The sequence below is a fragment of the Maylandia zebra genome, linkage group LG3 (assembly GCF_041146795.1).
Source record: "Maylandia zebra isolate NMK-2024a linkage group LG3, Mzebra_GT3a, whole genome shotgun sequence".
Lineage (NCBI taxonomy): Eukaryota > Metazoa > Chordata > Actinopteri > Cichliformes > Cichlidae > Maylandia > Maylandia zebra.
Window position 1 is genome coordinate 45,858,431 of NC_135169.1, and position 15,548 is coordinate 45,873,978.

The window sequence follows — 15,548 nt, forward strand, 5'->3', positions numbered from 1 at the left end:
ATGCCGCTGCGCAGTGCCCGCCAACTCTTTTGTTTCCCTCAGAGTTGTTCCCACCTCCGGGATCCACGCTCCACTGTTCACGTGCAACAACTGGAGCAATTACAAGTGCAGCGATTGCACACGAGTGTCCGTGTGTGTTTGTAATTCGTTAAGCTCCGACATATCCACCCAGAGAGGGGAGGAGGAAAAAGTAGGTTATTCTGTTTTTCTTCTCCCTTCCTTCCCCCCAGTCTCCCAGTGTGGCTGCCTCTCACTCCTCCTTTTCCTTTCCCTCCTCAGTGAATAGGAGGATGATAAAAAATGAATAAGACACCGCGGCTTGTTTGATCCTCTCTTGCAACCCGTGCCGTAATTTGAAAGGGGTGGGAGAGGAGGACGAGGATGAGGATGAGGACGAGGACGAGCATGGAGGTAAACCTGCTTTTTAAAAAGATGACACAAATTTTGCCTCCACCAGGCCTCGCCTGCATCTCGCTCGACATCCCTTTTAAAATGGTCTCGTGTCTTTTCTTCTTCTGTTTAAAAAAAAATCTTTCCTTTGCAGCCAGCTTCCTTTGTTTGCCTTCTTTTTGGCCTGCGCTCGCTCTCTTCTGTCCCCATGGGTGCAGTTTTCAACAAGATATATTCCATGCTCAATACTCATCTACTTTTCTCCTAAATCTTGCTGCCTGTGTGTGTGTGTGTGTGTGTGTGTGTGTGTGTGTGTGTGTGTGTGTGTGTGTGTGTGTGTGTGTATTGTGAGTCCCTTTTTAGTGTGTGGGCAGACAGCAGCAGCCCTCTGACCACAAGGAGAGGACAAATCCCCTGCTCATAAACCCATAATCTTTATAGCTCCCGACATGAATAATTGCCCCTTCAGGCCAACAGTAGGCGCTACCAATGACTATAAAGTGTGCGTCTCATATTCAATTGCATAGTTTAAATTGACAACTTAATTTAACAGCTAAATCATTTAAAGTAAAACCTAAGATAAAGCAGTCGTTCTAACCTCGGACCATATGCTGGTCTGAAAGACTTGAGACCAATGTAAGACCCGGCAGCGCTGCAGGCTCAGCTGTCGCTGCAAAAAAACAAAAGCAAGGCCGTGTGCTTTCCGAGACACCGACGCGAGCGACAGCAGCCACACGGAGCAGTTTGAAACGCCAAATGACACCACTGAAGTCGGGGAGTGATCCTGGATTATGGCCGCCAGCCGCTCAGAGGCTCTGTAATTAATTACAGCGGCCAATAATAATTAAAGCCGGGCACCGTCGAGCGGAATGCAGAAAAACTGGCGGTCGATCTGGTGTCTGTCTGCGGCCTCTGAGCCCCGTGGGCGCTTCCAGGCCACGCTAGCACCTGCTCACCAACTGCAGCAGCTAACAGATTTCAGTCTGTGTGTAGGGGTGTTGGCAGGGGAGTTGGGTGACACGGACTGTTAAGAAAGGGAGGGGAGAAGGGCACGGCACGCTCTGAAAGGGTGGCTGATTCACAACAATGTGCCGGCATGAGCCACTCAGACTTACTGGACTGTGGAGCTGCGATTCATCTGCTTTATTTAGATGTAGCTGCGGAGCTTAGCGGCCGAACGTGTGCGCGAACCGGTGTGTGTACTAACTGTGCGCACACGGGGGCTGGAATGTCGACTTTATTGTGCTGGCATGATGTGGTCTTAATTTACTTGTTCTTGCACAGAGAGCGTGCGAGTACACAAGCACACAACACACGCCGAGCAAACGCAATGCATTAAATATGAGTGTTCAAGCTGCGCATGCTGGCGTTTTAGGTACCCACAGAGATGTGTGTGCATGTGTGTGTGCTGCAGGGTAGAAATATCTTAAAGCAGACCTTATTTTCTGGGACACAGTAAATAAGGATTGTTGTGATATGTAAAGGGACTGGTTGCCCAACGATACTTTTGCATACAAATCCAACTCGAGTAGAACCCTAGAATAGTTTTCTGCTTTTAGTGGCTTGTTGGACAACATAATGCATTAATTTTTGTATTTATTATCTCTTGAGTATCTCGTCCATCTGAATATGAGATAAATTGATAGGTTACGATACCCTGCCTACACCTGCACACCCTTCTGTTTATTCTTCTTATTCCATCTGTACAGTTAATTATATGAAAGGCCCATTAGCTCAGCAGCACATCTGCCTGTAACCTGTAAACCTGTCACAGTGAGGCAGTATGTTTTTAAAGCATATTTGTATTTGTTATTTCTGAACGCTTGTAGGTGGTGGTTGTTGTTGTTTGTGCTCTCGCATCAGTTTTTTTGTGGGTTTTTTTGGGGAGGCTGATTATAATTGGTATTATTCAAACCGCAGTCGGGCAATCACCAATCAGAATACTGAAGATAAAAGTGTTTGTCCAAGTGTATTAATGGCACACCACTCAAATATAGAAGTTGTTGATATGAGTATTAAATGCACTTCGAGCAGACATGGGCTGACTCATCGATGGCTCACCACTCAGACTCAGACACGCTGCCTTGATGCCGGCGACCTCTACTTTGCATACAGAGGTCGTTAACTGAGTCTGAGATGTTTCCTGCAATCCGTGCAAATGAGATGTTCACTGTTGCCCCACTTTCCTCACCAGGAAATCCCACATGTGATTTGTTTACATCTGGTCCAAAAAACCTTTTAGCATCACTTGCGCTACATTAGGAAGGACAGCCTGGCTTAGCCCCACCCCCCTGAAACCAAGCTCCCCCTGTCTATAAATGTACCTTTCACACCTCGTGCCAAACGGAGGCAATTGCCAAAATCTGCAGCACTAATCACACCACATTAAAACACTCTACTTAACGCCTACACACTCTTTTGCCCGCCTCTCTTACTCTCTCTCCCTCTTTTTGCGTCTCGGTGGGCGATTTCCCTCACGTCCCACCCGTCGGGCCGAGCTCACCGGCATCTGGCAAGCTTGCTTGAAGGCACATGGAGCACTCGTTTGCATATCGCTCGCCTGATGTGCTCGCAGTCGCAAGGGTGTTCATTTGTTTAGGAGTTTTATTTCCCGCTTTTCTCTTTTTTTGCATTAGAATTTGCTTTCAGTGGCAGTGGTGGAGCCAGAGAGAGGGGAAGAGAGAGGGCGACCTGGCCACGTTTGGAACATTTGGTTCGTGCTGTGAACACTATTGCGCAATAATGTAATTCAGATAGTGCTGGGCAGCATGGTCTTTCCTAACAAACACTGTCCGTGTGTGTGTGTGTGTGTGTGTGTGCGCATCTGCGTGAGCATTATGCCATCACCCCACCCACTCACATATGGCTACCTTCTGCTCCAAATATTTCAGCCAGGACTCGCCTCAGTGTCAGTATAAAGCCATAAATACATCTTAGAGCGTAAACAGTGTAGTTCCACTCACCGAGCATTTAACAAGGAATAACGTGTTTCCTAATATAAATAAACAAGAGACCAGAAATTGTTTTTTTTTCTATGTTTCTAGGGAACTGATTGATTAATGGAGAGAAAAACACAATTTAAAATTAATATATTCAAATAGAGGTGATCTCTTACCCTTGTTAGGCCTAAGTTTTGGAGTTTGGCCTGATTATATTGTATATATTAACCTTACAAACTGTATGGTGATAGCCCACCCATGGGGTCTTTGCCTGGCTGCCTGCCTGAGTAAGCACTGGGGATTTTTTTTAAATCTAATACATAAAACAAAAGCTGCAACTCTTAAAATGGCTAATGAATCCTATTAGCCTACTATTGCAGTTGACAGTCTTAATAACAGGTTTAAAAACCTATTATTAAGTTTGTTTGTTTGTTTTAAATGAATGAACAGGTACATCTCATAACACCGTGTGTCCGCTCAGCTGATATCTGGCGTTTCATAAATACAGATTACAGCAGGGAAAGTCATTCTTTGCCATATGTGAACAAGACTAACCTTGAGTTCTCGCGCCAGTTTGTACCATAAAGTGGGCAATAAACTCTATGATCTCTCTCTCTCCTCAGCGCTCTGCTGTTCTGTCTGTGCCACACAATTAGCATTTTAGCAGATTGATGGTGCTACATTACAGCCGAAGCCGCCAGGAATAACAAAATGTCAGATTACTCTGGTAATTGTTAGCACTATCAGCTGTTACACAAGTAACCTTTGGATATGATAATCAGGTTGAATTTTATACATTTTCAAATGACTGCAATATATATGTGAGTTTACATTAAAGCGGATCTACTATGCTCATTTCTAGGCTCTTTACTAAAGTAGCTGTGCATGATTCACAATTCGAAATAATCCTTATCCATCCTATAGTGAGCCTGGGTGCAGCTCCCCTGTTCGCTCACTGCTCGAAGCAAGTCGCCTTAGCTCTATTTAAGCTTACTGTCATCTGATTGGCTGCCCCTCATTTTTGCACATTTGAAACTACACCTGCCAGAGCTTGCCTCAGATGATCACATTAGAGATGACCCCTCAAGCCTTTACAGCCACTGAGCTGATTTCAGACTACAGCAATGTTAATATGTAATGGTATGTATATTTATATTACTTATCAGATGAATTAAAAGAAACCGTTTTTGTTTCTTGCTGTGAAAAAAACAAAGGCAAAAAGTGTTAAAGAGTTTTGTCCCAGACTGAGTTACCTCCTCGGTCATTTCTGAGCAGATTTTCTTCCATAATACGCATTTAAGTTCTGATAAAAACACATTTGAGCTTATTATTCTGGAAAACGATACATCTTTAACACAAATGAATGAGCTAGCTGGTGTAGCACTAACCGAGATAACAGGGATTAGCATGATATTCTGAGCAATGATTAAAGAAGCAGTTTTGGAGTGAAGCTGGACATGCATGATAAGTGCAGGCCATTAAAATTTAGATGCTTCAAGTCCTCAAAATGACTCAAAATTAATGTTATCATCAACAATATATATAGTACTACAATTTTACATTAAAAACAGACAATAGGAATTTCTTTCTCTCGTTTTCATCGGGCAATCTTTATCCATCCTTTATTTAAGCCCTCAATTACTCCAGCTCATTAATGAATGACAAGACTTTAATTAGTAAGAAGCCTGCCTCGTATTAATCACTATCATCCTCAGCTCAGCTGTAGAAGTCCAAACATTTAATGCAGCATTACTGCTCAGCCATCAATCGTTCTTACACCATCACTGCAACGTTAAAGAAACGAACCACCCGAATCATGTTAAAGCAGACAAATCATTTTATATTCATGAGCCATGCGCTCAAGCTCCGCCCTGGATACGGCACGTATGCTTTCCCCCGCTACTCAGTTACACTACACGCAGACAGATGAACTAGAAAAAACACCGGCAGCATGCACACACAGCGAACCCAACTAAGGCCAACGTAATGACAGCGGGTGTTCGTTACTGTCAGCACAATCAAACCGTGTTGGGTAAAGCAGAAAAGTAGAAGCCTTTGCTTTTAATTAATTTGCTGTTTTATGTCATATTCCATTGATTTACATTATTATGATACTTTGTGTCTTTATGTATTGTATTACTTTTGCCTTGTCACACCACCACTCTTTTCACCTCCTTTCATCCACCCTTGAAAAAGTTTACATGACCACTTTGCACTTTTTAGCCCATTTTATATTTTCTTTATATGCAGACATAATACCTGCTTCATTTGACACACATACATTTTTTATTCCTATTAACTCAGAATATTTCTTATCAACCAAAATTTAAAAATACTCTTAGTCCACATATTCATTTCAGTACATTTGTTTGTGGTAGCACGTCATTTTGTTTAATATGAACTCAAAAAAGAGCCCAGAGAAGTAGCTTACTGTGGGAATTTACTGATGGGGGTTCAGATCAAATTCTTGATTTGAATTTTGCTGATCATACAGGGTGGGCCATTTATATGGATACACCGTAATAAAATGGGGTCATGTGAAGGCAATTGTCTATGGACCAGTTTCACAAAACTTAGCAAGCAGTTCGCTAACTGTAGCATGGGAGATGGGTGGTCTCGTAGGGTGTCTTGCATTGAAATCTGCTGCAATGACCCGGTTACTGCGTTCACCAGATATCAACACAATTTCGATCCACTCCTCACGTGTTAACCTCTTCGACATGTCAATGGCTGTGAACAAAGAGAAACTCGTGAATAACTCATGAAAGAATAAAGTTACGTTGAAACCAAGCACACCATTGTTTTTCTTGTGACATTACCAATAAGTTTGATATGTCACATGGCCCTCTTCCTAGTGAAAAAACAAAATTTGTATCCAAGATGGCCGACTTCTAAATGGCCACCATGGTCACCACCCATCTTGAGGAGTTTGCCCCCTCACATATACTAATGTGCCACAAACAGGACTTTAATATCACCAACCATTCCCATGTTATTACGGTGTTTCCATATAAATGGCCCACCCTGTACTGTGCTAAATCACTAAAAACAGAAGTAAATTGACAGAAACAGTACAGATCGATGTCTTTAGTTTATCATGCTTTGTCACTTAGAGCAGTTTGTAGCTTTTTGAAGCCCTCGGACGATGGATCAGACTCCTGATATCTTTCAAGATCATGCTTCCGCTCGTGGTCATTCAGTGGATGGCTTTTGTGGCGCATCAAAGTAGGATTACCAGAAGCATTTTGTGCTTTATGATTATCGGGGAACCTAGGTTACAAGTAATCATGCATTTGTGATTAGTCGCCATCACACCCCAATTAAAGCAACTGGATCATGAATAACTGGGTCCAATCCTATGCTGAGTATCAACCGTGTCCTGAGCCAATAAACAAGTGAAATGCCATTATTTTCTCTTTTGTGCTAGTTTACTATGAGTACAAAAGCACAAAATTATCAAAAGACTTGAAACTGGTAAACCACGTGAAAACAATTCAACTTCAAATCTTCTTCCATAACTACAGGTATAAAAACAAACATAAGCAAGACAAAAATCATATCAAATGTGAGTTTACAGGGTTGACTTGAATGTTTTTGATCTGCTGCCTTTTTAGGTTTTCTGCAAATTAGCTTACATTTGATCACCAGGAACGATTCTTTCAGTAAAATTCTCAACACAAAACGTGACCTTGAGAACTGTGGATTAATACAAGCAAATATTTTGACTCCATGATTTTGTTTCTGAACAATGCTACTGCATAAAAGGCAGATTTTTGGTACATAATGCAGGCCTGGTGTGCATGACTGTGACACCAGCAGCCAGGTCACCAGCAGGCTCTTGTGTGTGTTTCTGAGTGTTTAGTTAAAAGGCACCGTGTTTAACCAGGTCAAAGCTTTTACTTTATGTCTGGCTGTGACTGTGTGTTTAGTGCATGTTTAGTCCATGTGTGTGTGCGTGTCTCTGTGTGTGTCCACACAATGCAACTTGATGGACCAGCGCTGAGAATAATTAACTCTGGTGACCCGAGCACCACGGTGACGGGGCAACCGCTGTGCCTGTAACGCCTGTCAAAGAGGCTGGTCATCACACTCCTCAGGCGGAGCTTGATGAAGAACAGGCCTCACACACACACACACACACTAAAGCAGAAACACACATACAGAAATGGGTACAAACAGGCGAGCTACATGCTAAACATAGAGTTGTCATATATTAATTAACACATTTACCATCTCTATAGCCTGAACACACACACACCACGTCACAGCAGCAAAAATGGCTCCATAGGTCTCCTCACAGCAGCTATGTATACATGGGTATGTGTCACTTTAGTACACTTGGCACACACTCTTTCACACCACGTCGCAGCAACAGCACTGAAGTGCTAACACACACACACACACACACACACAAACACACGGGCATATGGCAAGAAGCTGGCTGTTCGTTAGCACCCCTGACATCTCTGACAAATTGACTCCTTTATCCGAGTGGAAGTGTGCGGCAAGGTGGGGGGGACGGTGGTGGAGCTGACGTGGGGATGGATGCAGGGAGGCCGCGAGAAGGTGGATCATCTCATTCACACGGTGTGAAGGAGAGCAATATCATTCTGAGACGCACACACAGACACACAAACACACCTGTGACATCACCGGCATGCAAAAGACCTGTTTCGGTAATGACAAGCTAAGATGGAGGAAATGAAGGAAGAAGGAGGCGAGGGAATGAGGAGCGGTGGAGCTGATGGAGGGAGAGGAGGATGGAGGGCAGGGGCAAATGAAGGACAAGAGAAAGAAAGATGTCAGAGACGCTGACTTCAGAGGATGAGAGGAAGCGAAGGAGAGAGAGTGAATAGGCAGAGCGCTGAAGAAAAAGTAGACTGATAAAGAAGCCATTGAGAGGAGATTTAAGGGGGAGAGCAGCAGCAGCAGCAGGGATGTGCTGCAGGATGACTCCATCTTAACTCTGTTTACCGTGCTGTTTAGTTCTGAAAGAGAGTTCCCTCGCCTTTACTGAGCTGATATGAAGCCTCGTGATAGTTCATAGCATGAGGCACAAAAAAATATCCATCGGGCACTGATATGAGACAGTAAAGTAAAAGTTTTTAAGAAATGCTATGTTGAAGGATTTTATTTTCCCCTTTTTTCTATTTTATCAACACTTTGGAGCAAATGTGCTTTTATAGCCTATCCACCTTGTGACTGGTAGCACTTCATATTACAGCACAGCGATTACTAGTGGGGTAATAGTTAGAAAGCCAACACAGGAAGTGCCAAAACAGGTCACTTACCACAGACTCCAATATTAAAATGAATAGTTATACAGTTTTACAGTTTACAGCCTATTACACAAAATGGTTTTGGCCTCTATGAACAGCTGTACAGTGGACGATTTTTCCTTCTAAATTTTTGTATGTTGTAATTGGAAGCATGGCTACTTTGAGTGAAAGGTGCACAAACACAGCCGATAGCTGTCTGCTAGGCCTTAGCGCCGCTAATTTGTTAAACCTCTGGAAGTGTTTGTTTAAAAAGAAGAAAAAAAAAAGTGCTTCAGTTTTTTTGAGGTAATTATTTTATTAGTCTCTAATACACTAATAAGCATTCATGAACAAACGCACTTCCCTTGAACAGTTTATGAATCCAGCTTGCTACCCATGTTTGCTAGCATTAGCTGTTCAGCTAGCGCTACGACCTCTAAATGTGGTCATTTCTAACTAATGTGGCAACAGCCAAAGCAAAATGCAGAGTATAAAACATACTGCATTGCCTCATTTGTTATTTTAAGACAAAGTTTAAATTATTCAAAAATAGCAGACGTAATAATACTCCCTAGCAATGTTGTAGCACAATGTGCTAACAGCACAATCGCAATATCCATCCAATTTTTGGATAAAGAGTCTAAGGAACAGTGTTCCCAACTCCTCAGTAAGGAAAAATCGCTATTGGCTGTCCTAAAAGTCATCGAATTAGGCACTCTGGTGGACTTACAGTGTGTGTTTATAAGTAGTTTTAAACCTTGTGGTCCACAAAACAACATAACAGTAAAAGAAGAACTGATCGTTACAGTCAGTGCGGGAGCAGCGGCTTCGTTCATGCGTGATTCATTTGCAGTTTGGACGCATAGATGTGAACCTGTGAGCGCTTTGGCACGAGCGAGGTGCCCACGGCAGCACCCGCTGCTTGTTGAGAGTAAGAGGGATACGCGCTTTCACGTCAAAAAGTCGTCATAAATAAGTCTCCAATAACACCAGAAAAAGTCGCAAGACTTGTCGCTTTTTAGAAAAAGAGTCACTAAGGGGGTCTGAAAACTCGCTAAATATAGCGACAAAGTCGCGAAGTTGGCAACACTGCTAAGAAGCTTGGAAAGAAACGCGTCTGGAAATTTCCATTTCTAACCAGGTGATATTAATGGGGCAATAAGTTGATAATATATAGGTAATATGTTTTCTACCCCATTTAACAATGTTACTTCTTCTTTGAGCTGCGGGTCACTGCAGCTAGTAATCTGTATTCATCTTATCCTCTTCTGTCATACCAGCCTTTTGTACATCCTCCGTCACTCCATCCATGTGTTTTCTCTGTTGCCCTTTTCTTTTCCTACTATCTGCCATCTCCATCTTCAAAATCCTTTGTCCAGTATATCCACTATCACTCCTCTGCACATGCCCAACCCATGCCAGAATTGCCTCTCTAAACTACCGAGATGTAATATAAAGTTCTAACAAATTCTTTAAAAATGTATAAATGTAACCTAACTAATTAAATAAAATCTACATTGGAACTAAAAGTTTCGAAGTCAGTCGTGCAGGATCTTCTGATACGAACTTGCAGTAACAATCTAATTCTGATCTGTTTTGTCAGAACAGTAAAACAGCGTACGATACGTCAGTAAAATATTATGCATTCACACCAGATGAATGGTTTTAATATCACAAGAGTTTATGGCTGGAGGCACACATTATGGGGGAATAATCACTTCAAATAAAAGTTGCAATTCTTATTTTCTTCGGAATCAATTACCAGACTTTAATCATTATGAACCTTTGTTGCACAAAGTCATTCTTCAGTGCGGGAAAGCATATTTGGATTTCAAAGCTTAAAAAAGTAACACCACCTAATGGAGATTAAGTATTATTTAGATGTCTGGAAGCAAAGTTGGAGGGAAGCAGCTTTTTACAAAGAATGATGAAAGCAGCGCAAATCCTTCAACATATTCTCACTATCGTCTGATAACAAATGGACACTCGGACACAATTTTGTGATAGACGCCACATTTGAATGGACTGAAAATCTCTTCGATTATAATTGTTTTTATTATTTAGGGTTTAGTCACTGCCAATGCTATAGATATTCATTCATTTATGGACCAACTCCTCTTTCTATAAGTCATTTACCAAGCAGTTAATGAATTACAGGCTTATTTCATGAATAAAAAGCTACATAAGTTACTTTCTTCTTTTCCTTGTACTCTGGTTGACCTTCATCGAGACAGGTTTACATGAGTCAAAGCAACGTTTTATGTTGCAAGTCAGATGAAGAAAGAGAACAGAAAAGTTGTTCGATCAATGTGGACCCAATGGGCTAAATGATGGAGGCCCTGATCAAACATCATCATGTTTCTTGGAATATGGTATTCCCTCCAGTAGCTGATGTACTTCTGGTTGCTAAGCAGTAAATTAATCTCACATTTAAGTGATCCGGTGTGTTGGAAAGGCTTCCTCTACAGCTGCTGTTTTCAAATTCTTCCCACTTACTGTACACTGCACGAGCTCCGATTTCAACATGGACCTCAAAGAGAGCAAACATCTGCTTTTGTTTCAAAATGAGCCAAACCTGAGGTAAAGTCCACATTTTCAAAGCCTGAAATCAGCACGTCAGGTGAGGTGAGGATGCTTTTTTCCCCCACCCAACATTCATCCAGTTGTGAACTGTGATTTAGTCCTGACGGTGAAGCTGCAGAGTTCTGCTGTCACATCCTGTTTCAGGGAAAACACTCAGAAGACACTGTCTTCAATCTTCCCTCAGCACCTGGACCACTCACCAGACTTTCTTTGCAACAACTTCACCCACTTCCCAAAAATCAAAATCAAGCTGTAGAATTGCTGTTTTGACACAGCGGAGGAGGTTCGGTGTCCATCACAGAGGCACACGCATAAAGAAACATAACTGGAATCAAGCTTCTTTTAAATCTAAAAATAAAAGCTGCGCTGAAAAAAGAAAATAGCAAGAGAACACGATCTTGACCAGAAGATTGGCCAATTTAAATCTGATAAGGCTTTTGATTTTTACGGACCTGTTCTCAGAACTTTCTGATCACACCTCTTATACTGTTGCTATAGTGGAGGCTCATATTAAACGGGGGCAAAGATTCAAAAATTGAGGTCAGCGTTAGTGCAGGTAACAGCTCTTTATAACATCACTGACAGCTGATATTCCTGATGTGGTCATCTCAGGCACGGCAGCGAGGGACAGCCAATCAGACAAAAGTTGGGTTAAATGGGGAGAAAGGCGGCTCAAACAGCTCCTTTGAGACAGCAGATTGACCGAGAGGCTGGACCACAGCCCAGTACAAGACGAATAAGGTTAGTTATTAACTGTTAATAAACTCTAATAGAATCCCAGAAAAGAAAAGGAAAAATACAGAGCAAGAAATAGGCATAATAGGTCTGATTTAAGGTAGGATCCGTATAGCTTGGAGCGTGTGTGACAAACCCACCGTGTAATCTAAACTAGTGGTAGATAGCTCATTCTGGAATGAAATTGGCATGTCTGTGGGTTTGCTGATTATCTAATTTTCCCCTCATAATGGGCTCAGCTGTCTGCTCCTTCTCTTTGCGCTTCTTAATCTTAGTCTTGTTTGTAAAATAAGATATTCTTCGCAGCTCTGTGCTGATGACAGTAAATCTGAGGATTAAAAAACAACCTGAGGAAGAGACAGAGATAAATGAGACGCAGGAAATGGATGAGGAACAGGGCAGCCTCGCAACTCTTAACTAATTCCTTCGGTGGTGGGACAGCGCAGAGAGCGTGATTCATATCCGGGATTATGAAGAGAATGATGAATCTACTGCCGTTAGCATTGCATTGTCCTCGGCTAAGAGCAAGAGTATTCCCTACATCCAAACAAGCTGTAAAGTGTTTCGCAGTAACCGCAGCGCACGGTTTGAGTAAAAGATTAAAATGCAAAGATGCGACTCGTAGCGGTGCAGGCGCTCGGCAGCAAATTTCACTGTACCACCTCATTTAACTGAATAAATATATCATGGAGGGGAAGAAGGGGAAAACACTGTCAGCAGCAAATAAAAGGCACACGCATTTCCTTTTAATTACAGTCTTTACTGTGCTGCTTAACGTATGGCGGGCCTCACAAATGCAAACTGAGTTCTTTAGCGTGGATGTTTTTTCTGTGTAATTCTGTTGGTGATAAGTGGTGAAAACCTCCTCCAGTTTATCACCTCTAACTGCCCTCTAGTACGGCCTTGTAGCAGCAAAAAAAGATGATGCAATCATCAGTAAGACAATGATGTAAATTCCTCCCCTGTGCCCACAGCACACCTGAACATCATTCTGCTTCCCGCTCATATCCAATATACCAAAGCTACGACGACGTCTCGATTTCGGTATCAAGTTCTTGATGAAAAAGCCGACCGAACTCGACCAGCGTACCTTTTGACATTTCCAATTTGTTTGGAGCTTTCCTCCCGCCTGCTCCGGGCCTCCTGAGGTGGCCCTCGGCTGTTTGGCAGTGGCTGGTGAGGAGCACGTGGCTGACTGCAGAAGTGTTTGTGGCGGTTGCTTATTGCTGATGCTGTTTGATATCTTGGCTGGAGTCTTATCTGCTTGGTTGCTGCAGTTGCTCTGATATCTTGAAAGGCGGCTCAGTTTGGGCAGCTGTCAATGCCCGCTCCTCCTTGTCTCTCTTCCTATCTCTTGCCACCTTGCTCGCTCGATGCCTCGCTCGCCCTTTTTAATCAGCAAGATCAAAACAAGTGGGGCAGGAGTGTGATGGCAGCAGAATTGTAAATTTATAGATTTACAATTTCAGTTAAAAGCAACTGTAGACTCAACCATCTCAAAGTCATATAAAACTGTTGATGCGTCTCTCTGGAAAATCCGTCCCTGACTGTACATATGCACCAGGCAGGGGCATAAATCCAGTAAATAAGTGCTTAAATTTCTGGTGATAGTGCTTTTCCCAAAGCCGCCTGTTCACCGTGTTATCTTATCCTCCACAGCACGAACAGCTGTTGAGATACAACCTTATCCAGATTTGTCTATTTGAGCCTTTTGTTTGTGTAGTATCAGGGTTTGTGGTACTGACTGACAAGCAGGGAGTGGAAGTGTTATAGGTTCTCATAAAAGGCTATTTCTACCTTCAGCTTCTGAGTGTTTTCTATATGAGCAGATTTATTTTGTGGCGCTCCACGGATGGATGCCACATGCATCTGCATCACTGTTCAATCACGGCTTGCTGACAGCAACACTATCAACTGTAGGAAGCTGAAGGAAATATTGTGGTCAAGGTGCAAAGATTGGTGCGCAAACTGGAACAGAACCAATGTAATATTGACCAAACACTGCTAGTATCAACCTTGTTGACTGATATCAGTACAACGGCTGACAGGATGACATCTACTGATGTCAGTCAGATATTTATCTGTTTTGTATTGGCTAAATTAGAGCAGGGCGATATGACCAAAATTATTTATCACGATATACATTTGAAAATTTGCGATAACGATATAACTGACGATATAATTGACACTAAACAAGATACTTTACAACTCCACAACTTTATTCGTGCAAAAAAAATAATAAATCTATGTATTTTCACTTAAACAAGCAGCTGTTTTTTATGTGCATTAAAGTTATATAAAACTTTAACAGTGCAAATGCAAATTCCTCGCTGACAGTTTAACCAAAAGGCATTTCCAGTGGAAATTGGCCGACATATCCTCAGCATAACCATGTATAATATCCACAAAGAGGTTATACACACACAATACCGTAATACTATGTTGAAGCACAGTACGTATCACTCCGCGAGGCTCCTGCCTACGATAGCCGTAACGCTCTGACAATCCATCAAGCGGTGCGGCTTCGTAGCTTAGCAAAGTCGTACTAAAACATTTGACAGATTTTCGAGCACCGTGTACATAAAATCGGTTCGAGGTCAGTAAACACAACAAGAATTCATACATAAGGCACATCGAAGGATTGATTTTAAGTGTGTCGTACTTTCCAAAAAACACGGTAATAATGACGGCCCGCTAACATGCTCTACCAAAAATAGTGCTTTGGTGTGTGTCTGACGGACGAAAGCTAAACCAGTTCCACCAGTGAAGTTGCAGCATTTTTACAAACCAATTCTGGTTCATCTGTTTCATTTAACGATCCACTTTCGCTCTTCTCATTCTGCGTTGCCGGCACGCTTTTTCCGCCATGTGCGTATGTAAACAAAGGCACTGCGCATGCGCGTTTTACAAATAGTCTATTGCGATATTTCATTTTCCTATCGTTGCCCGACATTATACCTGCATTACCGTGAACGGTATGATATGGCCCAGCCCTAGGCCAAATATATTTAGCTGTTGAAGAGCTAAAAGGTTTTGAAATACTGAAAGTTGTTCTTTAGAGTTAAATCTGCCCACACAATAAATGTATCGGCATCATCTAACAACTAAATCTTTAATGTAAAGATCAGCGTCAATATCGGTATTGGACTGGAATTGGCTCCAATCGATTTTTGCTGACGACAAATCTCCCCACCTGGTTCATTCCATGAATCAGTCTGATCTTTTTATGAGGCTCTTCGTTTTGCCAGTTTTGGCTGGTTTAAAAGCAAAAAACTTAAACAAGAGATGGGACTTCCTCACCCTCATGCATGTGGCACAAACACACTAACAACTCACCCAAACCTTAGCCATCCAAAAAAGTACTCCAATTGAAGTTTTGATGACAATAGTAAGAGATGTCATTATGAATACACAAATCTTGTTTTTGCAAGACTCAAAGTTCCTTGAAATTACTCATCAGGAAATCACAGAAGTACGTGCAAAACGAGCAGATGTTTAAGCTACGCGGTGTGTTACCTTTTATTTAAATTCCATTAAGATGATGATCGACTTCAAGGTTGTACCAGGTAATAAACATGAGCGTTTTAGGACCCTGGGGGAATCATGGTCCTCCTGTGATCATGTAGGTTTTCCTGACAATTAA

General features: G+C 42.2%; 1 protein-coding gene across 3 annotated transcripts in view; it reads right to left on the reverse strand.

The window, feature by feature from the left end:
- nlgn2a (neuroligin 2a) overlaps positions 1 to 15,548 on the reverse strand; it is a 243,817-nt gene that overhangs the window by 170,799 nt on the left and 57,470 nt on the right. The gene's annotated exons all lie outside the window — the stretch shown is intronic.